Raw genomic sequence first — 25,562 nt, 5'->3', positions numbered from 1 at the left:
ACACGATGTTCCAGAATAAAACGATAAATGTAGGTGACAAAGTCCTCACATTTAAGTCAGGGGAAAAAACAACCCTCCTAAAATTCTTAAAACGCCTTGAATGATTCCTGCCCCTTTTCTATTGTTAAGATGTCCAGAGTGTATGTTAGTCATCCTTCATGACACCAGCCCTGCTTTCCATTGTCTGGAAACAGAACATGTTGAGATGGGGCAGATAGAGTGAGGGAGGAGGGATAGTTTGCTTGGAATACTGGGATTCCCCCAGACTGCATCTGGAGGTAACCCTCCAGACACTGACTGTCCTCAACCCCAAGGAGACTAATCCCTGCTGACCTCTGACACTTGGCCTTAAACATTCCTCATTTCTCTACTCACTGGCAAGGTGGCTCAGTGGTTAGCACTACTGCCTCTCCGCACCAGAGACCCAGGTTCGATTCCAACATCAGGTGACTGTCTGTGTGGGTTTTATCCAGATACTCCAGTTCCCTCCCACAGTCTGAAAATGTGCAGGCTAGGTGGATTCATGGAAGCCCTACAAAAGTGAGGAAGCAGGCTATTTGGCCCATTGAGTCTGCACTGACCCTTCAAAAAACATCCCACCAAACCCACCCTACATTTCACCATAGCCAATACACCTAACCTGCAAATCTTTGGACTGTGGAGGAAAACCCACGCAGACACAGGGAGAATGTGCAAACTCCACACAGACAGTCACCTGAGGCTGGAATCGAACCCGGGTCCCTGGTGCTGTGCGACAGCAGTGCTAACCACTCCAGAGCAGGGGATTGACCATGCTGAAATTGTTCAGGGCATGCAAATTGGTTTAGCTATGGCAAATGTGGAATGGTGGAATGCTGTTCAGAGGATCTGTGCAGACTTGATGGACTGAATGACCTCCTTCTACATATGTGGATTCTCTGATACACTGCAGCGGGCCCTAACTCCCCTGGTCTTGCTTTCTCCTAAGAAATGGCTTGGGGGCAGAAACTGCTTCAAAAACAAGGGGCCACTCACCTAGCCATTATCAGCTCATCAGATACCAGGACATAACCAGATACTGTGTTCCTATATCAATGTACTGATAATGTATTAAACATCTCACCCTTCCCACACGGTACACATTTAATTCCAACAGCCCTTGACACATCCATTACATCTCTATTGTTATAGTAGATTCATCCTCTAACTCATCAGGAATGAAAGGTAAATGTAGAGTCAACATAGTCCCACTTTTTTTTATCAGACAGAAAACATTGATGCTGGGTTCCTACAGCTCAGACAAGGGGCAGAGTAGCACCTTCATAATAACATCAGCCAGTGCAGGAACTGAACCCACACTGTCGGCATCATTCTGCATTACAGACCAGCAATCCAGCCCACTGAGCTAACTGACCACCAATCTATAACAATGCTTTAGGAAACCAACTAGGAATACATAGTGTTTCATATATCTACATTACAAAGAATATTGTTTTGAGATTCTGTTATAACTTGTTGAGAGAGTTGTCTCAAAATAAATATCCTTTGACCCACCACAAGCAGCACAAAGGCAGATCCACTGTAGATCAATCAATTGTTATGATTAGTAAGAGAATTATCCTGCAGGGAAACAGACCCTTCGTTCCAACTCATCCTTGCCAATCAGACACCCCAATCTGACCAACACAACGCAATGGTTGTGTTCTTGTGCAACCCCACATTATAGAAAAATCACGTTTTAGAAACAACGCTTAAAGTGTTGGTATTGTCATTGCATTACAGCCAACACACACTTGATAAACAGTGTCCCCAATTCACCAACTGTATTACAGCGAAGTTGTGTTAATGAAACGTATGTTATAGCAGAACGTTCTGTAGTCCCATTTGCCAACATATTGCCCCATATCCCTCTAAACCCTTCCTATTCATACACCCATCCAGATGCCTTTTAACTTTTGTGACTCTACCTGCCTCCACGAAATTGCTTTCGCTTTGGTGGCTAGTGTTAAAATTAAATGTGAAATAAAATCAGAAAGTGCTGGAAATTCACAGAAGCCAATAAAGTCAGGGTTACTAACATTCAGGGAATGTGCCAGTTCATGAAACTTAGAGACTAAACCCTCTCAATATATCTGGCAAGAAGGAGAGGAGAGTGGGCAGATCTGGCACAAGGTAACATGGTGCTTTGGATCAAGAACGGAAGGTATGATGTGCACTGTCTCTCATGCTGAATTCAGAGGACATGTCTAAACTATCAAGCGATTTGATTTTTTTTTGACATTTAGTTTTGTAAATGATAAACATCAGTGCGGAAGATGTCCTTCTCAAGATTTTTGATTTGATTTATTATTGTCACATGTACCTAGGTACAGTGAAAAGTTTTGTTAGGGTGATAGAACAGAGCAAGAAATACAAGTTACACAAAATTGCACAAAAGCAAGGTAACATTAGATGTGAAATTTGACAGGTTCATTCAGACGTTTAATAACAGCGGGGAAGAAGCTGTTCTTGATGCTGTTTGTACATGTGTTTAAGCCTTTGTATCTTCTGCCTGATGGGACAGGTTGGAAGAGTGTGTTGTGCTGGAAAAGCACAGCCGAACAGGCGGCATCCCAGGAACAGGATAGTCAACGTCTAAGCATAAGTCATTCCTCAGGAATTCCTGAAGAAGAGATTATGCTTGAAACATCGACTCTCCTGCTCCTCAGATGCTGCCTGACCAGCTGTGCTTTTCCAGCACCACACGTTTTGACTCTGATCTCCAGCATCTGCAGTCCTTACTTTCTCCCAGCTTGGAAGAGAGTATAACCGGGGTGGGAGGGGTCTTTGATGATGTTGACTGCCTTTCCGAGGCACTGGGAGGTGTAGATGGACTCAGTGGATGAAAGTCAATGGGTGTTCCGGCCGTACAGGACATTGGTTCGACCACTTTTGGAATACTGCATTCAATTCTGGTCTCCCTGCTATAGGAAGGATGTTGTTAAACTTGAAAGGATGCAGAAAGGTTTTAAAAGAATATTGCCAAGGTTGGAGGTTTGAGCTATTGGGAGAGGCTGAATCGGCTGGAGCTGTTTTCCCTGGAGAGTTGAAGGTTGAGGGGTGATAGTATAGAGGTTCATAAAATCATGAAGGGTATAGATTAGGTGATTATTCAAGATCTTTTCCCCTGAGTAGAGGAGTACAAAACTAGAGGGCAGAAGTTTAAGGTGAGAGGGGAAAGATTTAAAAGGGACCTGAGGGGCTACCTTTTCACACAGAAAGTGGTACAGTGTGGAATGAGCTGCCAGAGGAAGTAGTGGAGGCTGGTACAATTACAGCATTTAAAAAGCATCTGAATGGGTATATGACGAGGAAAGGTTCAGAGGGATATTGGCCAAGTGCTGGCAAATGGAACTACTTCAGTTTAGAATACCTGGTCAGCATGGACGAGTTAGATCGAGGGGTCTGTTTCCATGCTGCACATCTCTCTGACTCTAAGATAACAATGTATGGATGATCATATTGGCTGGCAGAGCAAGCCTGATGTCTCCTACTTTCTAAGCTTCAATGTACTAACTTCTGATTTTATGATGACATAAGGTGGAGTGAAGTATTTAACATGCTGGAAACCAGATTCTGGATTAGTGATGCTGGAAGAGCACAGCAGTTCAGTCCGAGGAGCAGTAAAATCGACGTTTCGGGCAAAAGCCCTTCATCAGGAATACACTTTCGGACTTTTGCCCAAAACATCGATTTTACTGCTCCTCGGATGCTGCCTGAACTGCTGTGCTCTTCCAGCATCACTGATCCAGAATCTGGTTTCCAGCATCTGCAGTCATTGTTTTTACCTACCCTGAAGTATTTAACATGTCAACTTTAAAAGTCTCGGTGGAATGGAATGTGTGAACATCAAAATGTTCCTTCTGGTTCCTAATGAAAGTCAACACTCAAGGCTGCAGGGCAATGAGCGATGGGTAACAAATGCTGGCCTTAACAGAGGCTGATGTTCCCATCTTTCAAATTAACAATTTTGACTATGCCTTAGGCTGGGGCTAACGCTAAGAAATTCCTGATTTGCCAAATGGTTATCCTGCATTTCCAGAATCCCGAATATTAGAGTACATTCACGTTGCCCTGAGACTTTTCTGTAGAACATTCAAACCCAGTAAACAAAGGAGTTTGTTAAGTGTCTCCAGATTATTAAAGACTTAGTGAAATTGAAAGCCAAGATTTTGCTGCACATATTTATAAAGCATTCCACGGTTTGGGCTTTATAAATAGAGACATAGAGCGTGGAAGCCAAGAAGTTATACGAAACCTACAAAAAGACACTAGTATAGCCTCAGCTGGACTCCTGGGTCCAATTCTGGATTATACACTTCAAGAACGATGAGAAGCCTTTGGGGAGAGGACGGGAGAAACTTACAGTAAGAGTTCCAAAAATGTGAGTTTACAGTTATGTAGATAGACTGAGAAAACAGGGGTATTTCTCCTTGAAGCAGAGAAGGCAAAGAAAAGATTCATTATCATTAAAAACACATGAGGTGATTGGAAATTAACAGAAGTGAAAATGCATTTTCTTCAATGGCTGAAAGATTGACAGCAACATGTTCAGGTGTGTGAAGCTATTGCTAAAAGGTGCAACCACAACATGGGGAAAGACTTTCATATAGTGATTGTTTGGATTGGAATGCACTGCCTGATCAGGTTCTGGATACAGTTTCAACAAGAGATTTCAGAAAGGAATTGATTTGATTTGATCGATTGATTGATTGTCACGTGAACCGAGGTACAGTGAAAAGCTTTGTTTACGAGCAATACAGGCAGGTCATAGTAAGCAAGGATGTACAGATCAAAAAGCCTCAGGCAGAGGCAAACAGGTTACGTTGCTCATTGAGGCTAGAGAATTCATCCATTAGTCTAATAAGAGCTGAGAAGAAACTGTTCCTGAACCTGTTGGTGCATGTGTTCAGGCTTCTGTATCTTCTGCCTGATGGAAGAGATTGTAGGAGAGCATTATTGGTTTAATTTTATTTGATTTATGGCTGTCACATGTACCTAAGTGCAGTGAAAAGTTTTGTTTTGTGAGCAGTACAGGCAGATCATATCAAACAAAGACACAAGAATCATAGGGCAATTGAACAGAGCGAGGAATACAGGTTACACCTGCAGAGAAGGTGCACAAAAAGCAAGATCAACATTAGGTTTGAAATTGGAGAGGTCCATTCGGAAATCTAATAACAGCGGGGAAGAAACTGTTCTTGAACTGGTTTAAGCTTCTGTATCGTCTTCCCGACAGAAGAGAATGAAAGAGATTCTAACCGGGGTGGGAGGGGTCTGTGTTGAGGTCGGCTACCTTTCCGGGTCAGTGAGACGTGTAGAAGGAGTCACCTGGATATACTTGAAGGAAAAAAGAAATTGCAAGAGTACTGGGAAAAAACTGGAGATGTCTTTGCTCCAAAACAAAGATACAAGTATACGCCTTGCAGCTACAGACTATGCAGTGGCTGGGGAATGTCGAGAAACAATAATTTGTGACAAAATTAATGATGATATGTATAAACGCGAGTTCATTAAGGAAAGCCTGCAGAGATTTCTTCAGGGAAAATCTTGTTTAACCAACTAATAGGGGTTTTTAATGAAGTGACAGAGAGAGTTCACTAGGGCAGTGCTGATTTTTAAATTCATTCATAGGCTAGGAGGGTCACTGTCTGGGCCAGCATTTATTGCACAACCATAAGACCATAAGAGATAGGAGTGGAAGTGAGGTCATTCGACCCATCGAGTCCACTCCGCCATTCAATCATGGCTGATGGGCATTTCAACTCCACTTACCAGCATTCTCCCCTTAGCCCTTAATTCCTCATGACATCAAGAATCTATCAATCTCTGCCTTGAAGACATTTAGTGTCCCGGCCTCCACTGCACTCTGCGGCAATGAATGCCACAGGCGCACCACTCTCTGGCTGAAGAAATGTCTCCGCATTTCTGTTCTGAATTGACCCCCTCTAATTCTAAGGCTGTGTCCACGGGTCCTAGTCTCCTCACCTAACGGAAACAATTTCCTAGCGTCCACCCTTTCCAAACCATGTATTATTTTGCAAGTTTCTATTAAGTCTCCCCTTAATCTTCTAAACTCCAATGAATACAATCCCAGGACTAACCCGAACTGTCCTTAAGAACTTTCTGGTGAGCTGCCTTTTTCAACTGTCAGGGAGGGTTTTGACCCAGCGACTCTGAATGGACAGCGATATATAGATGGTGAGCAGTTTAGATGAGAGGTGGGAACTTGCAGGGGCTGGTGTTCCATGTATCTGCTGCCGTTGTCCTTCTACAGATTTGGAATATGCTGTTTAATGAGCCTCAGCAAATTCCAGCAGTGCATCTCATAGATGGTACACACTGCGGTTACTGAGTGTCAGTGGTGGTGCAAGTGGATTGCTTTATCCCTGGATAGTGTCAAGCCTCTTGAGTGTTGTTGGAGCTGCATCCATCCTGGTACACCACACCTGAGGACACTTGACACAATGCCGCAGAGCTGGTGAGCAAAGTTAAAACTCATAGAATAAAATGGACATTAGCAACATGGATACAAAGTTGGCTGAACAACAGGCAAATGAGAGTTATTGTTAATAGGATGACGTTTTGAACTGGGAGAATGTTTGGAATGGAATTCACTGGGGTCATTGGTTGGACATTTGTCTTCTGTGAATTGTACATTAATGACTTATACTTTGGTGCACAATTTCAAAATATGCAAATAATACAAAACACAATGTAAACCGTGAGGAAGATAGTGTAGAACTTCAAAAGGGCATTGACAAGTCAATGGGGTGGGTAAACAGGTGACAGATGAGGAGAACGGTGAAGTGATATATTTTGATGAGATGATCATGGGGAAACATTATAAGATCAAGAATACAATTTGAAAGGATGTGCAAGCGATATGTGTGTACAAGTCATCAAAGATGGCGGGAGAGGTGAAGACAGCTGTTAATAAAGCACACACTCTCCTAGGTTTTATTAATAGATATTTAGATTGCAAGAAAAGGAGATTATATTGAATTTTATAAGACACTTGTTTAGTCTCAGCTGCAGTTCAGTACTAATGTACTTTTGGAAGGATGTGAAGGCATTGGAGAGAGTGTAGGAGATTCAGGAGTGAGTGTACCTCAGTGGGGAATGAGGAATTTCAGGGATGAAGATAGATTGGAGAATCTGGAATTGTTCTCCTTGGAGAAGGCTAAGAGGAGATCCGATTGAAGGGTAGATAGGGAAAACAAATGTTCCCACTCATGAAAGCATCAAAAATATGACGACACCGTTTTAAAGAGAAACAGAAGTGGCTAGAGAAACTCAGCAGGTCTGGCTGTATGTGCAGCAGAAACAGAGTTAACATTTTGGGTCCATTGTCCCTAACCAGAACTGGACCTGGAACATTAACTGTGTTTCTTTCTCCACAGATGCTGCCAGACCTGCTGAGTTCCTACATCAATTTCATTGTTTGTGTCAGAATCCCAGCATCTGCAGTTCTTGGATTTATTTCACAGTTTTAAAGTATTTAGCTAAAGAAGCAAAACTGACACAAGGAAAAGCTTTCTTGTACAGAATGGTTTGGATGTATAATGCACTGCCTGAGAGTGTGATGGGGACATAATCAATCAAGGCTGTCAAAAGAGGCTTCTGAAGAGACTAATATTCCAAAGAAAGCAAGGTCCAGGTCATAGGGAGAAGGCAGGGGAACAGCACGAGCTGAAATGCTTATTCACAGAGCCAGTGCAGAAATAATGGGCTGAATGGCCTCCTCTGCACTCTAACAATTCTGTACCAGTGAAGAAAGAATGATAGGGTTAGGATGGTGCATGGTTTGGAGGGGAGTGTGCAAATGGTGGCAGTCCCAGGTACCTGCTGTCCTGTGCCTTTGGGGTGGTAGAGATTGTGGGTTTTGCAAAGTGCTGTCAAAGAGGCATTGGCAGGTGGTGGTACACATTGCTCTCTCTCTCTCTCTCTCTTTCTCTCTCTCTCTTCTCTGTTTACATGGTCCAAATGTCCTCATGACCTAAATCTCTTTGGAACCATTCACGCTACCGCTGCCCGTAAGCTAACCACATCAACAGCGGCAACCCATCTTTACACATCAACCAGGGTTTGCTGCGTGTCATTGAAGTAGAGGAAAAGGCAGAGCAGCCTGAAGGAAATTCCAGTTTCTCCTTCGAAAAGTATGTGTTCCCCTTTAAAGCTGGAAGGACCCAGCTCCAACACTGGTCTGCGCATTTTGAAGACTCAGCATAACTTCTGTCAACTTGGATTACAAGGTTCTGGTGATTTCTCCCAACAGTAAATTTGCTTCTCATTTCACTTCAGCTTCTAATTGAGATTGAACCCCAGGGAGCAAATCCAGACAAATTAGCTATCAAAGCACATATGTAACCCTTTCAAGTCTAGGTACCACAATCAGAAAGACATTAAAAAATATTTTTGGGAAGTTGATTGGATTAAATGTTTTTGGAATATTCCCATATCAAATTCTTGATGTGATACACGTGGGCTTATGCAAGTAACAATCTGAATTCCCGATGGGGGAGTCACAGAACTGTTCCAATACAGCAGCAGGTTATTTAGGCCCATTGCCTGTTTGCTGGCTCTCTGAATGAGCAGCTCAGTCAATGCCATTCTCCTGCTTTCAGCCTGTAACCCTGAACATTGTTCCTCTTCCGATAATAATTTCATTCCCTGTTGAATGCCTCAATTGAACCTGCCTCCACGGGCAGCGTGTTCCAGATTTATTGTGTAAAATAAATTGACATTTAATCCACTAGCCTTCTCTGCTTGTCTGACCACGACACCAGCTTGTCTACTCTCTTTCCAAAGCTTTATTTAATTGAGTATCTGTACTTACAAGCCTACAGGATAATATTTAATCACCAACCAAATGTTGATAGAATCAAATTTGACAAAGTCTAACTACTGCCCAGTGGAAGCTGCAGCTCTGTTTTAAAGCTCCACAACATCACGACAGAATTGTCACTGCCTCCACAGTTTGTAGCTTTTGATGTGATTTCCAATTTTTTAAAGATTAATTTTCAATATGGGAAAACTGATTACTATACATCCAACAACATTTGGAGTACTGCACACAATTCTGGTCTCCCTGCTATAGGAAGGATGTTATTAAACTGAAAAGGGAGGAAAAAAGATTTCCAAGATTGTTATCGAGACTGGATGCTAGAGTTATAAGGTGAGGCTGAATGCCCTGGGAAGGATGACGTGTAGGATTGAAATGCTCCCAGAGAGGAAATTAGCACATTTACAAGGATATTGCTGGGATTGGACGGTATGAGTTATAGGGAGAGGCTGGATAGCCTGGGACTTTTTTCCCTGGGGCATGTGAGGCTGAGGGGTTATCGACATTCACAACATCAAGACAGACAAAAATCATAAAAACACAGACAGACTTCACACCTACTGTTTAAAAAGCTGGGCTATCTTGAGAATGTAATTTAAAAGAAATTCTGGGATTTACACTATCAAAGAACAGAAACTAGCATATCCCATTCTAAAAGATGAAAGTTTTAATCTAAAACTTTTTTAGTGTATCATGACACTGGACTCCTTTAGCTATAAACTCTGTGAGCATGATCTTAACCTCCACAACCACCTGATGAGGGAGCAGAGCTCCGAAAGCTAGTGTTTCCAAATAAACCCGTTGGACTATAGCCTGGTGCGGTGTGATGTTTAACTCTGTACACCCCAGTCTGACGCCGGCACTTTCGAAGCATGAACACCATGAGGGGCATGAATACGTGAATGGCCAAGATCTTTTCCCTGGGGTGGGGGAGTCCAGAAGTAGAGGGCATAGGTTTAAGGTGAGATGGAACTAAGGGGCAACTTTTTCATGCAGAGGGTGGTGTGTGTATGGAACAAGCTGCCAGAGGAAGTGGTGGAGGCTGGTACAATTACAACATTTAAAAGGCCACTGGAACAGGAACATGGAGAGGAAGGGTTCAGAGGGATATGGACCACTTGCAGATAAATGGGACGAATTCACTTTAGGAAACCGGGTCAGCATGGACAGTTGAGCCAAAGGGCCTGTGTCTGGACGGTCTGACTCTATCTCTTCCCCAACCAATCTCACTCTTTGCTGCCAAATAAACTCATGTACAAAAAAAAAACAAACTACGACATAGATAAGTTCTTGATTAGTAAGGTGGGGTCAAGGGTTATGGAGAGAAAACAGGAGAATAGGGTTGAGAAACATCTCAGGAATGAAACTGCAGATGCTGGAATCCAAAACAGACAGGCAGGAGGCTGGAAGAACACAGCAAGCCAGGGCAGCATCAAGAGGTGGAGAAGTCAATGTTTCACCTGTTGTACTTGACCTCTCCACCTCCTGGTGCTGCCTGGCTTGCTGCATTCTTCCAGATTCCTGCCTGTCTATTATAAACTAATGGCACAGCAGACTTGATGGGCTGAATGATCTAATTCTGCTCCTATATCCAATTGCAGATGCTGGAAACATGAATATGGAAGTGGCTCAGTGGTTAGCACTGCTGCTTCTCAGGACCAGGCATCTGGATTTGATTCCAGCCTCGGGTGACTGTCTGTGTGGAGTTTGCACATTCTCCCCGTGTCTGCATGGGTTTCCTCCGGGTGCTCCGGTTTCCTCCCACAGTCTAAGGATGCGCAGGTTAGGTGATGGGTGTATTAGTAGGGAGTAGGGAAATGGGTTTGGGTGGGTTACTCTTCGGAGGATCAGTGTAGACTTGTTGGGCTGAAGGGTCTGTTTCCATACTGTAGGTAATCTGATCTAATCTAATCAAGAAGAGAAATATCTGGAGAAACTCAGCAGGTCTGGCATTTGTGGAGGGAAAAATAGAGTTGATGTTTCAAGTCCAGTGACTCTTCTTCAAAACTTATATAAAAGTATATTAAACCCGTGAGCCTAACAGATTGCCTCAGGAGTGAACAAATGGAAGACTTTAAGGGTTAACTTTAAGGAGTCACCAGAAGTAATGAGCAGAGAACAAGAAAGACCTGCATTAGCGTGGCACCTTTCACAAGCACCAGCCCTCCCAAAGCCCTTTACAACCAATGCTGCAGTTGTGAAATGCGTCCCCTGTTCAAATACAGGGAGTGCAGCAGTCGATTTGTGCACAGCAAGATCCCATAAGCAGTGCTATAATAACAATCAGATTATCTGCTTTGTTAATGTTGAGTGAGATTTAAATATTGGCATGGATACCAGGGAGAAATCACCCGCTGGCCTTCAAAACTGAGCCATGAGATTCCTTAGAGAAGAATAGAGCGACCTTGGTTTTATGTCTCATCCCATCCAACAGAAATGAATCTCCAACAGTACCGTCAGCCTTGATGTATGTCACAAAGCAGGATTTGAACCTCTAACATTATGAGCCAGCTCAGCACAGAGTTCACAGTGTAAACGGCGAGAGCTGACCTGAAGCTGTACCAGGCACAGGGGCAGATGTTTCATGCGGCAAATTGATGAGGTTGCACCGTGTACGAATGGTTTGCTTACTGAGCTGACAGAAAGAGCAAGGTTTACTTCCGGGACAGGAAACATATTATGGCAGACACAAGGACAGAACTGACACCCCCAGAGACTTTCATGGCAAGCCAGTGTCCTGAAACTAACTAAACAGACTTCAGCAGAAACCTTGGCTGCCTGTGCCCTGTGCAGTTCACCCTGACCTGCACAAAATACTCACAAGCTCAGCGTGTACAAACAGACAATACACTAGGAGAAAGAGGCCTGCTTTATTTCCAGTTCTGTAGCCTCACAGACAGAGAGGAAAAACACAGATAACTTGCTTTGAGAACACTGATAACATTTATTTTTAGTTCCACACTGTCCCTATAGTGTGGAAACAGGCCATTTGGCCCAACAAGTCCATATCAATTCTCCAAAGAGTATCCGACCCAGACCCATTCCCCTACACCACTGCTCTACATTTAGCCCTGACTAATGTACCTAACCTACACATCCCTCACACTATGGGCAATTTAGCATGGCCAATCCATCTAACCTGCACATCCTTGGACTGTGGAAAGAAACCAGAGCACTCAGAAGAAGCCCACACTGACACGGGGAGAACATACAAACTCCACACAGACAGTCGCCCAAGGTTGGAATCGAACACAGGTCCCTGGGGTGCTGGGAGTTAGTTCATAGTAGGCAGGCAGGAAGCTATAAGAACACAGCAAGCCAGGCAGCTTCAGGAGGTGGAGAAGTCAACATTTCAGATGTTTTACTCGACTTCTCCACCTCCTGGTGCTGCCTGGCTTGCTGTGTTCGTCCAGCCTCCTGCCTGTCTGCTTTGGATTCCAGCATCTGCAGTTTCATGGCTGAGATGTTTCTCAACCCTATTCTCCTGTTTTCTCTTCATAACCCTGGACGGCCTCCCCACCTCCTTACTAATCAAAAACCTACCCATCGAGTCCTTTGTTTTTTTTTGTACATGAGTTTATTTGGCAGCAAAGAGCGAGAGTTAGGCTGGTCGGGGAAGAGATAGAGTCAGACAGTACAGACACAAGCCCTTTAGCTCAACTGTCCATGCTGACCAGGCTAACCATTAAGCCACCATCTCGCTCTAATACACTTCTTAGCATGCCTCTTGAAGACACAAAGAAGTGTGAATTTTAACCATTATTGTACATGTTCATCCCCTACTCCCCAACTCTGATTTATCCTGTTTCAATAACAGAATTGCACGTGAAAATCAGTCTTGCAAACAAATCGATGCTGGAGGCTTATTGAACAAAGCAAGGGATAAGGTCAAGTGTCAGAGAAAGATAATCATATCACACTGTGAGAACTACTGCAAAGACAGTCCTAATTCTAATCATTTGTAAGAATGATTTACCAGCTTGAATAAAGCTCTCGTGAAAAGTACATCCCGTTTTTGGATTGTGACAGTGAGGTACTGTAGTGGCTGAGAAGGCAGTGAGGTTATTTTGCCTCGAAGCTCCGGGTACAAGTCCCAGCGCACGGCTTGTGTGTAGAAGGTAACTCAGATACTCCAATGCTGCACCTAGGGGGACCGTACTGTAGTGACTGCTGCGTCGTCAGAGGGACCAGCTTTGGGATGAAATGGCAAACATCAGGCCCTGTTCACCTCACCCTGATTCACGTTTTAAAGGAAAATGGGGGAGGGGAGATCTCCCCTCGGTGTAACTGAGGAAGGGAGGGGGGGGAAGGGAATCTGCCCTCAGTGTAACTGGGGGGAGGGGGGGGGGAGGGGAATCTCCCCTTGGTAGAGCTGGGGGGGTGGTCTCTCCCCTCGGGGTATCTGGTGTGGGAGGGTCTCTCCCCTCGGGCTAGCTGGTGGCGGGGGGGAGTGTCTCCCCTCAGGGTAGCTGGGGGAGTGGTCTCTCCCCTCGAGGTAGCTGGTGAGGGGGATCTCTCCCTTTGGAGTAGCTGGGGGATGGTCGCTCCCCTCAGGGTAGCTGGTACGGGGGGGTGTCTCTCCCCGCAGGGTAGCTGGGGGAGTGGTCTCTCCCCTCGGGGTAGCTGGTGGGGGGATCTCTCCCTTTGGAGTAGCCTGGGGGGATGGTCTGTCCTCTCGAGATAGCTGGTACGGGGGGGGGGTGGTCTCTCCCCTCAGGGTAGCTGGTAGGGGGGTGGTCTCTCCCCTCGGAGTAGTTGGGTGGGTGATCTCTCCCCTCAGGGTGGCTGGTGGGGGGGAGGTGTCTCTCCCATTGGGGTAGCTGGGGTGTGGTCTCTCCCCTGGGTGTAGCTGGACATGTTTGCTTGACCTACTGTGCTTTTCCAGTGCCACACATTTTGTAAATGCAGTCCCTCTTGACAATACATCAAGATACAGATCAGGAGCAGGCCATTCAGCCCCTCTCATTTTCTCTGCCATTCAGTAAGAGCATGGCTGGAACCTCAAATCCACATTCCTGCCTTCCCCTGTTAACCTATCACCTCCCCAAACCTTCCTTAATACCAACCTATTCCACCTCTGCCTTAAAAATATTCAAGGACTCTGCTACCAACACATTTTAGGAGGAAGGTGCCAAAGACTGATTACCCTCAGAATTGCATTTGCCTCACCGCTGCTTTCAATGGTCATCACCTAATTTAATCATTCCCAGAATGAGGGCATCACTGGGCTGGGCCAACATTTATTGCCCATCTCTAATTGCCCCAGAGAGCAGATAAGAGTCAACCACGTTGCTGTGGGTCTGGAGTCACATGCAGACCAGGCCAGATGCAGATGGCAATTTCTCTCCCTGAAAGGTAATCGTGAACCAGATGGGCTTTTCCCTCAAAAATCAATTCACAGTCTCTTACTTCCAGAACATTACCTGGGTCTCTAGATGAACAGTCCTGCGATAATCCCACTCGGCCATCACCTCCCCCATACGTTTATACAGAGATCCTTCATTTTGGATCATCCTTCAGGTGAAACATCATCTCCACACCCACCTGACTAAGACCCCTTCAGGATCTTATATATTTCAATCAAATCGCCTCTCATTCCTCTGAACTCCAAGCTGAGATTGTCCAACCTTTCCTCATAAAACAACACGCCCATTCCAGGAACCAATCTGCTAAAATTTCTCGGAACTGCTTTCTACACATGTATACTGCTCCTTAAGTAAGGTGATCAATATTGTGCATAGTAATCCAGATGTGCTCTCACCCACACCCTGCATAATGTCTCCCACTATCTACTCAATGCCCCTCGTGATATATGATAACATTCTACTACCATTCCTAATTACGCATTGTGTCCATACGTTAATCGTTTACAATTCATGCATGAGGGCACATTGATCAATATGCATCTCAGGGCTCTGCAATATCACACCATTTCCATGGAATGCTTTTTTTTATTTTTCCTGCCAAGTTTTTCCCACATTATAATCCATTTGTCACATTTCTAACCACCCACGCAACCTATCCATATCATTTTTCAACCTCTTTGGTCTCTTCACATCTTACTTTCCTACCTCCCACTATGTCATCGCCACATTGGGAATTCATACCTTTCGCCCGGACATCTAAGTTATTTAAATAAAGTGTAAACATTTGAGGTCTCAGACTGATCCCTTTGGCACACTACTCATTACATCATGCCAACCTGAAAAAGACCCAATTACACCTATTCTCTGCATCCTGCTAGCTGTGCAGATGGGGGGAAGGCAATGGCCCAGTGGTGTTATCAGTGGGCTGTTAATCCAGCAATCCAGGTGATGTTCTGGGGACCTGGGTTCGAATCCCAACCATGACATGTGGTGGAGTGTGTATCCAAAGAGGAAATAACCTGGAATTAAGAATCTAATGCTGATCATAGGTGAAAAAATCCACAGCAATGTGGCTAACTCCTGGCAATTAGGGGATGGGCAATAAATGCTGGCCTCCCTTTGAAGGGCTGAATGGATTACTCTTGGTGCTGAGTTATAATGACTGGAAATTAAGGCAAATAGGTATGACAGGGATAACGGGGGAAAGATCATTACAGCTAACCAGCAGCAGAGTCCAGCCTAATCTTCATCAACAATGGGGGAGACAGATTCATCAACTGAGGGCAAAAATGAGGACTGCAGATGCTGGAGATCAGAGTGGTGCTGGAAAAGCACAGTAGGTCAGGCAGCATCCAAGGAGCAGGAAAATCAGCATTTCAGGCAAAAGCCCTTATTCCTGATGAATTGGAGGATCATCAATTGGAGGTAACAGGGAAAGACTGTGGAAGGTAAATGCTGCTTATATATGGAGGCTTGAAAGCACTATGTGAACTAGTTCCTGATAGTAACACGTGGCTCATCAAAGGCATTCAGAAATTAGGCTTGATCACTTATGTAGCATTGATTTCAACAGAACAAAAATATTTCAAATTGAGAAAGGAAATAAATGTCAATCAATCCAAGCATGCACACACACACATGTGTTTCTATGTAGGGCCATTTGTGAAAGAAATCAAGATTTTGATAACAGGAAGTTCCTAATAAAACTTGGTCAAAATACAATGTTCTCCAATTATTAGAGCAGTACTCCAGTTGCTCATACTGAACTCACACATGGTTCCCATATATACCTCCAACATTATAATGGATGGCAGAACATCTCTCTGTGAACCATGGCTAAAATCGAGTAAGGTAAATGCAACACATGACACTGTCGTTAGTGTCCAGGATAGCAGTTTACTTATTTAACTTCTAGCAACCAGCTGATGAAGGAGGGAACAACAGTCCATCTTTACTCAGTTTAGATTTATGCATAAAGTGAAATATGACAAATGGATTACAAGTGTACAGCTAGTAACATTACTCTGCACAGTGCTGTCAATAAGTAGGAAAATGGTTGGACAGAAATAAGGTCAGTGGCTTAGTAAGGTCAGGGTCTAGAGATGTGGTTTCAAGAACCCACCGTCGTGGAATTTTAATGTAATTATTAAATCTGGAGTCGAAGCTAGTCTTAGTGATAGTAACTATAAAATTGTCATTTGGTGCTGCAGTATAAACATGCGGTTCAACTGACATCACTTCATGAAGGAAATCTGCCATTCTTACCTGGTCTGGCCTACCTGTGACTGCAAACTCACAGGTGACACTTAACTGCCCTTAGAAGTAGCAGAGAAAGCCACTCAGTCCAAGTCTCACATTGCCAACAAAGCCCACATCAACATATGGGATGGATTTTTAAAAATGTAAATATTTCCAATCAACCTGTTCAGCGATGTTATTTCCTCTGGAAAAGGTGGGACTTGACTCTGGGCCTCCTGGCTCAGAGATAGGGGCACTACTACTGCACCAGAAGAGCCTCTGGATTCTTTATGTCTTTTTATATCCAGAGATGCTTTTTCACACCTCTGAATGTTTTCTTTCCCACCACCAAATCACTTGTACTTCGAATTAATGTAAATTTTATAAGCACTGCTCAACACACACGGTGTCACAACAAATGTTAGAGAAAGGGAGGGAGAGAGGGAAGGCACTAGATATAAATGGATGGATGGGTGGGAATTCATTATGGAGACAGTGAGGTCTGCAGATGCTGGAGATCAGAGCTGAAAATGTGTTGCTGGAAAAGCGCAGCAGGTCAGGCAGCATCCAAGGAACAAGAAATTCGACGTTTCAGGCATAAGCCCTTCACCAGGAATGATGAAGGGCTTATGCCCGAAACGTCGAATTTCCTGTTCCTTGGATGCTGCCTGACCTGCTGCGCTTTTCCAGCAACACATTTTCAGCTGGGAATTCTTTATGTAGAGTTTTTCTAATCAAGCTGTTCAGAGATGTTACACACATCAATAGCAAGTGGGACTTAGAGTCATAGAGTCCTACAGCACAGAAACAGACCCTTCGGTCTAACTAGCTCACACCAACCATAATCCCAAACTAGTCCCACCTGCCTGCTCTTGACCCATATTCCTCCAAATTTTTCCTTTTTGTGTACTTACCCAAATGTGTGTTAAATTGTAACTGTACCTGCATCCACTGCTTCCTCTAGAAGTTCAATCCACACACGAATCACTCTCTGTCTAAACAATTTGCCCTTCCTGTCTTTTCTTAAAATCTTTCTCCTCACACCTTAAAAACATGCCCCTTAGTTTTGAAATCCCCCATCCTAGCAAAAAGACACCTGCCATTTATCTATACCCCACATTATTTTATAAAACTCAAAAAGGTCACTGCTCAAACTCCTACACTCCAGTAAATAAAGTCCCAGCCTATCCACCCTCACCCTATAACTCAGACCTTACATTCCTTGCAACATCCTGGCTCAAAGATAGGGGCACTACCTCAGCATCACAAAACCCCTCATTAGCAGTGTATTACTACTGTAGGTACTTTTAAGCAATAATGTTATTACACACTTCTGAACCAAATGGGAAATGATGTCAGGCCCTCTGGCTCAGAGGCAAGGACACTACCGCTACTACCACTTGGGATTCTTTAAGTAACTGGATTGCTTTCGGTCCACCACTAAATCACTCAATGTTTACAATTAATTATCAATTTACGTTAAAAGCCCATTGGGACAGTGCAATGACACCAAAGGGGAGGGATAGTTTGGGAGAGGAGGGAGGGGATTAGAACATGTAGAACATTGCAGCGCAGTACAGGCCCTTTGGCTCTCGATGTTGTGCCGACCTGTAGAACCAATCTGAAGCCCATCTAAATGAGTTTTTTGCTTCTGTCTCTCTCTACGAAAGAAACGAACTTTGTAGTGAATGAAACCTTTGAAGAGCGGGTTTGCATGCTGAAATGGATAGAGATAAAGGAAGCTGATGTGCTGAAACTTTTCTCAAACATTAAGATTGACAAGTCGCCAGGCCCAGACCAGATTTGTCCTCGGCTGCTTTGGGAAAAGAATAATGCAATTGCTTCGCCACTTGCAAAGATCTTTGCATCCTCACTCTCCACTGGAGTTGTACCTGAGGACTGAAGAGAGGCAAATGTAATTCCTCTTTTCAAGAAAGGAAATAGGGAAATCCCCAGCAATTACAGACCAGTAAGTCTCACGTCTGTCGTCTGCAAGGTGTTAGAAAGGATTCTGAGTGATAGGATTTATGACCATCTGTAAGAGCATGGCTTGATTAAATGAAGTCAACACGGCTTTGTGAGGGGCAGGTCATGTCTCACAAACCTTATCGAGTTCTTTGAGGATGTGACTAGAAAAGTTGATGAGGGTCGAGCTGTGGATGTGGTGTATCTGAACTCCAGAAAGTCATTTGATAAGGTTCCCCATGGTAAGCTCATTCAGAAAGTCAGGAGGAATGGGATACAGAGGAACTTAGCTTTCTGGATACAGAATTGGCTGACCAATAGAAGACAGAGAGTGGTAGTCGAAGGAAAATATTCTGCCTGAAAGTCAGTGGTGAGTGGTGTTCCACAGGGCTCTGTCCTTGGGCCTCTACTGTTTGTAATTTTTATTAATGACTTGGATGAGGGGATTGAAGGATGGGTCAGCAAGTTTGCAGATGACACAAAGGTTGGAGGTGTCGTTGACAGTATAGAGGGCTGTTGTAGGCTGCAGCGGGACATTGACAGGATGCAGAGATAGGCTGAGAGGTGGCAGATGGAGTTCAACCTGGATAAATGCGAGGTGATGCATTTTGGAAGGTCGAATTTGAAAGCTGAGTACAGGATTAAGGGTAGGATTCTTGGCAGAGTGGAGGAACAGAGAGATCTTAATGTGCAGGTACATAGATCCCTTAAAATGGCCACCCAAGTGGACAGGGTTGTTAAGAAAGCATATGGTGGTTTGGCTTTCATTAACAGGGGGATTGAGTTTAAGAGTCATGAGATCTTGTTGCAGCTCTGTAAAACTTTGGTTAGACCGCACTTGGGATACTGCGTCCAGTTCTGGTCGCCCTATTATAGGAAAGATGTGGATGCTTTGGAGAGGGTTCAGAGGAGGTTTACCAGGATGCTGCCTGGACTGGAGGGCTTATCTTAGGAAGAGAGGTTGACTGAGCTCAAACTTTTTTCATTGGAGAAAAGGAGGAGGAGAGGGGACCTAATTGAGGTATACAAGATAATGAGAGGCATAGATTGAATCGATAGCCAGAGACTATTTCCCAGGGCAGAAATGGCTAACACGAGGGGTCATAGTTTTAAGCTGGTTGGAGGAGAGTATAGAGGGGATGTCAGAGGTGGGTTCTTTACACAGAGAGTTGTGAAAGCTTGGAATGTGTTGCCAGCAGCAGTTGTGGAAGCGAGGTCATTGGGGACATTTAAGAGACTGCTGGACATGCATATGGTCATAGAAATTTGAGGGTGCATACATGAGGATCAATGGTCGGCACAACATCGTGGGCTGAAGGGCCTGTTCTGTGCTGTACTGTTCTATGTTCTATGTTCTAACTAACACTATTCGATTGTCATCCATATGCCTATCCAATGACCATTTAAATGCCCTTCAATATATCGAGTCTACTACTAAATATCAGAGAGTCTCATAGCCCCTACTACTCTCTGAGTAAAGCAACTACCTCTGACATCTGTCCTATATCTATAACCCCTCAATCTATGTCCCTCATGTTAACCATCGCCATCTAAGGAAAAAGGCTCTCCCTGTCCATCCTCTCTAACCCTCTGATTACCTTATATGTCTCAATTAAGTCACCTCTCAACCTTCTTCTCTCTAATGAAAACTACCTCAAGTCTCTCAGCCTTTCCTTGTAAGACCTTCCCTTCATACCAGGCAACATCCCAGTAAATCTCCTCTGAACCCTTTCCAAAGCTTCCACATCTTTCCTATAATGCGGTGACCAGAACTGTACGCAATATTCCAAATGTGGCCACACCAGAGTTTTGTACAGCTGCAGCATGACCTCATGGTTCTGAAATTCAATCCGTCTACTAATAAAATCTAACACCGGGTAGCAACTTTCAGGGACCTCTGTACCTAGGTACTGAGAGAGTGGCACTGTGGCTCAGTAGCTAGCACTGCTGCCTCACAGCACCAGGGTCCTGGGTTCGATTCCTGCCTCAGGCAACTGTCTGTGTGGAGTTTGCACATTCTCCCCATGTCTGCATGGGTTTCCTCCCACAATCTAAAGATGTGCAGGTCAGGTGAGTTGGCTATGCTAAATTGTCCATAGTGTTAGGTGTATTAGTTAGGGGTAAACGTAGGGGAATGGATCTCGGAGGGTCAGTGTGGACTTGTCGGGCCGAAGGGCCTGTTTCCATGCTGTAGGGTATCTAATCTAATGTCTCTGGTCATTTACATTACCAGGAATCTTACCATTAGTCCAGTACTCTGCATTCTTGTTACTCCTTCCAAAATGAGTCACCTCACACTTTTCTACATTAAACTCCATTTGCCACCTCTCAGCCCAGCCCTGCAGCTTATCTGTGTCTCTCCATAACCTACAACATCCTTTGTCATTATCCACAACTGTACCGACCTTAGTGTCATCCACAAATTTACTAACCCATGCTTCTATGCCCTCATCCAGGTCATTTATATAAATGACAACAACAATGGACTCAAAATAAATATTTGTGTATCCCTCTAGTACCTGAACTCCAGGATGAATATTTCTTATTAACCACCACCCTCTATCTTCTTTCAGCTCAATCCCATGCCTCCATATTTTGTGCATTAGCCTACCGTGGGAAACTTTATCAAATGCCTTACTGAAATCCATATACGCATCAACCCCTTTCCCCTCATCCACCTGTTTGGTCACCTTCTCAAAGAACTCAATAAGGTTTGTGAGGCACAACCTACCCTTCATAAAACCATGTTGACTATCCCTAATCAACTTACTCCTCTGAAGATGATTATAAATCCTATCTCTTATAACCCTTTCCAATATTTACAACTGAAGTAAGGCTCACTGGTCTATAATTACCAAGGTTGTCTCTACTCCCCTTCTTGAACAAGGGAACAACATTTGCTATCCTCCAGTATTCTGGCACTATTCCTGTAGACAATGACGACATAAAGATCAAAGCCAAAGGCTCTGCAATCTCATCCCTGGCTTCCCAGAGAATCCCGGGATAAATCCCATCCAGCCAGGAGACGTATCTATTTTCACACTTTCCAGAATTGCTAACACCACCTCCTTATGTACCTCAATCCCATCTAGTCTCATAGCCTATATCTCAGTATTCTCCTTGAACACATTGACTTTTTCCAGTGTGAATACTGATGAAAAGTAGTCATTTAGCACTTCCCCTATCTCCTCTGACTCCAAGCACAACTTTCCACTATTGTGCTTGATTGGCTCTAATCTTACTCTAGTCATTCTTTTAATCCTGATATGCCTATAGAAAGCGTGAGGGTTTTCCTTGATCCTATCTGCCAACGACTTCTCATGTCCCCTCCTGGCTCTTCCTATCTCTCTTTAGGTCTTTCTTGGCTTTCTTGTAACTCTCTAACTGAGCCTTCGCATCTCATCCTAACATAAGCCTTCTTCTTCCTCTTGACAAGAAATTCGACTTCCTCAGCAAACCATGGTCCCCTCGCTCGATAACTTCCTCCCTGCCTGACATACGTAACAAGGATCCACACCAGCTGGTCCTTGAATAAGCTCCAAATTTCAACTGTGCCCATCCCCTGCAGTTTCCTTCCCCATCCTATGCATCCTAAATCTTGCCTAATCGCATCTTAATTGCCTTTCCCCCAGCTATAACTCTTGCTCTGCAGTATATACCTATTCCTTTCCATCACTAAAGTTAAAATAATTATCACCAAAGTGCTCACCTACCTCCAAATCTAATACCTGGCTGGGTTCATTACCCAGTATCAAATCTAATGTGGCCTTGCCCCTTGTTGGCCTGTCCACTGTGTCAAGAAACCCTCTTGCATACATTGGGCAAAAACTGACCCATCTAAAGTACTCGAACGATAGTATTCCCAGTCAATATTTGGAAAGTTAAAGTCTCCCATGACAACTACCCTGTCTTTCACACTCCTATCGAGGATCATCTTTGCTATCCAATCCTCTATTCTCTAGAACTATTTGGAAGCCTATAGAAAACTCCCAACAGGGTAACCTCTCCCTTTTGTTTCTGGTCTCAGTCCATACTACCTCAGGAGACAAGTCCTCAAACATCATTTCTGCAGCCATAAAAGTGCCCTTGACTAACAATCCAACACATCCCCCACTCTTGCCATTTTCTTGTTCTTACTGAAACATCTAAATCCCTGAATCTGCAATAACCAATCCTGTCCCTGCTCTATCCAGGTCTCTGAAAAGGCCACAACATCAAAGTCCCAGGTACCAACCCACGCTGCAAGTTCACCCACCTTATTCCGGATGCCCCTGGCATTGAAGAAGACACACTTCAAACCAACTTCTTGCCTGCCGGTGCCTTCTTGCGATCTTGACTTCACTACTCTCATCCCCCCATGTTCTCGAACTACAATTTCGGTTCCCATCCCCCTGCCGAATTAGTTTAAACCCAGCCTGAAGAGCATTAGCAAAATTCCCCCCAAAGATATTGGTACCCCTCTGGTTCAGGTGAAGACCATTCTGTTTAAATCAAAGGAGAGTCAGATGGGGAGATAAAGCAGCACCCTCCTCAGATTCCTCACGTAGATATTTTCAGTTTGAGATACTAAAACACGCCGCTGGAGTAGGTAGGTCTTGAACCCAGGCTTCCCAGCACAGAGGTAGGGCCACTATCACAAGAGCCTTCATGTATTCTTTAATGGATCTATTTTCGTAATCAATTTGATCATTGATGCTGTGATATACCTCTAGAACAGCTGGGACTTGAATCCTGAGCTCCTGGTCCAGAGAGAGGGACACTATCACTGTACCATAGGAGATGGAGATTCTTTGTATTTTTAAATAAAATCCAGAAGTGCTTTTAAACACACCAGAGCACTTTGTTCCCCTATCACTAGATCAGCTGTGGCATTCTTTTTAATCTATCCACCATCTGCAGTAAGTCATCTGTGTTTCCAATTGATTAGTTTATATGCAAAGTTTATTAAGGGCGTCATAAACAATTAAATATGCGTGTATGTGCATGTGTGGGGGTTGGATAAAGGGGAGAGAGCTAAATCAAAATGGAGTTGGATGAGGAGATAAAGCACGCCATCTCCATCGTGTCCACCACTCTCTAAATCCATCTAGAGCTCCAACAGATACCACGTATTCCCTTTCTAATGACACCCGGGCATGAAATTATGAAAGATAGTTGCAGAGATGACCCTCTCCATGGCCTGCTGCCTGGACCTGTTAATGGCCAGCCTGGTCAGGCCCAGGAGCAGACCCGCCCAGGAGCAGACCCACAAGGAGGTCCTCCTATCTGCCCTCTGCCCTCTGCACTGGGTGCCCAAAGATCAGGAGCGTAGGGCTGAACTGCAACCCAAAACACATCAAAAGATGCTTCAAGTAACTAAAATGAGGGTGCAAATGCCCACAACCAATACAGACACGATTGGCAGACTCCACAGTGCCCACAGAATAAACAGTTGGACTGGGACTCCGTGAACAGTTATAGAGTCACAGTTATAGAGATCTACAGCATGGAAACAGCCCAACTTGGCCATGCCACCCAGTTTCCACAATTAAACTAGTCTTTCCCAATTAAACTGGTTACAATGGGACTGCTGCATGCAACACGACTCTTCATGTTTTTCTTTCAGTGCATATAAATTATTTCATTACCACTTATTCATTACAACAAAGCCAATGCTTTCTTACAATTGTATTGCCTAGTGTTAGTTCCCAGGCTTGGTATAGCTATTTTATTGTAACAATCCATTAGTTCAGAGGCTGAACAATACAATTCTTTCATTGCTGAAGAAAAATTAAAAGTATACTCGTCCTGCAGTAGGATCTCTTCGTGTATGTTCAAATAACGACTGCCCTCCACCTGTTTATCTTACCTTTAGTTTAAACAATTAACCTGACTTTAACATGATAATCCATCAATACAGCAGGAAACTCCGTTATGAAGGATTTTAAAAAATTACTTCAGTGGACATTGGTACCACTGACAGGGCAAATGTTCATTTCCCATCCACATCGGTCCTGGGGAATGAGGTGCTGCGTCACCTTAGAGTCACGTTTAGATTCCCTACATTATGGAAACAGGCCCTTTGGCCCCACAAGTCCACACCGACCCTCCGAAAAGTAACCCACCCAGATCCATTTCCCTCTGACTAATGGGCAATTTAGCATGGCCAGTTCACCTGACCCGCACTGTGGGACTGTGGGAGGAAACCGGGGCACCCGGAGGAACCCCACACAGACATGGGGAGAATGTGCAAATTCCATATAGACAGTCACCCAACCACTGAGCCATCATGCCGCCCCAGTAGAGATGTACAGCATGGAAACAGACCCTTTGATCCAACCTGCCCATGCCGACCAGATATCCCAACCCAATCTAGTCCCACCTGCCACCACCCGGCCCATATCCCTCCAAATCCTTCCTATTCATATACCCATCCAAATGGCTCTTAAATGTTGCAATTGTACCAGCCTCCACCACTTCCTCTGGCAGCTCATTCCATACCCGTACAACCCTCTGCGTGAAAAAGGTCTCTTTTATTTCTTTCCCCTCTCACCCTAAACCTATGCCCTCTAGCTCTAGACTCCCCCAACTCAGGGAAAAGATTTTGTCTCTTTATCCTATTCATGCCCCTCATGATTTTATAAACCTCTATAAGATCACCCCTCAGCTTCAACACTCCAGGGAAAACAGCCCCAGCCTATTCAACCTCTCCCTACAGCTCAAATTCTCCAACCCTGGCAACATCCTTGTAAATCTTTTCTGAACTCTTTCAAGTTTCACAACATCTTTCCGATAGGAAGGAGATCAGAATTGCACGCAATATTCCAACAGTGTCCTGTTACCAATGTCCTGTACAGCCGCAACATGACCTCCCAACTCCTGTACTCAATACTCTGACCAATAAAGGAAAGCATACCAAACGCCTTCTTCACCATCCTATCTACCTGCGACTCCACTTTCAAGGAGCTATGAACCTGCACTCCAAGGTCCCATTAAGTGTATAAGTCCTGCGAAGATTTGCTTTCCCAAAATGCAGCACCTGGCATTTATCTGAATTAAACTCCATCTGCCATTTCTCAGCCCATTGGCCCATCTGGCCCAGATCTCGTTGTAATCTGAGGTAACCTTCTTCGCTGTCCACTACACTCCAA

At 44.3% G+C, this 25,562-nt stretch overlaps 1 protein-coding gene across 2 annotated transcripts in view; it reads right to left on the bottom strand.

Annotated features, from left to right (window-relative positions):
- Positions 1-25,562, bottom strand: part of LOC132825922 (collagen alpha-1(XXVII) chain-like) — a 593,955-nt gene that overhangs the window by 532,465 nt on the left and 35,928 nt on the right. The gene's annotated exons all lie outside the window — the stretch shown is intronic.

This window comes from Hemiscyllium ocellatum, chromosome 21 (assembly GCF_020745735.1).
Source record: "Hemiscyllium ocellatum isolate sHemOce1 chromosome 21, sHemOce1.pat.X.cur, whole genome shotgun sequence".
Classification (NCBI taxonomy): domain Eukaryota; kingdom Metazoa; phylum Chordata; class Chondrichthyes; order Orectolobiformes; family Hemiscylliidae; genus Hemiscyllium; species Hemiscyllium ocellatum.
This window is presented reverse-complemented; position numbering and strand designations above follow the sequence as displayed.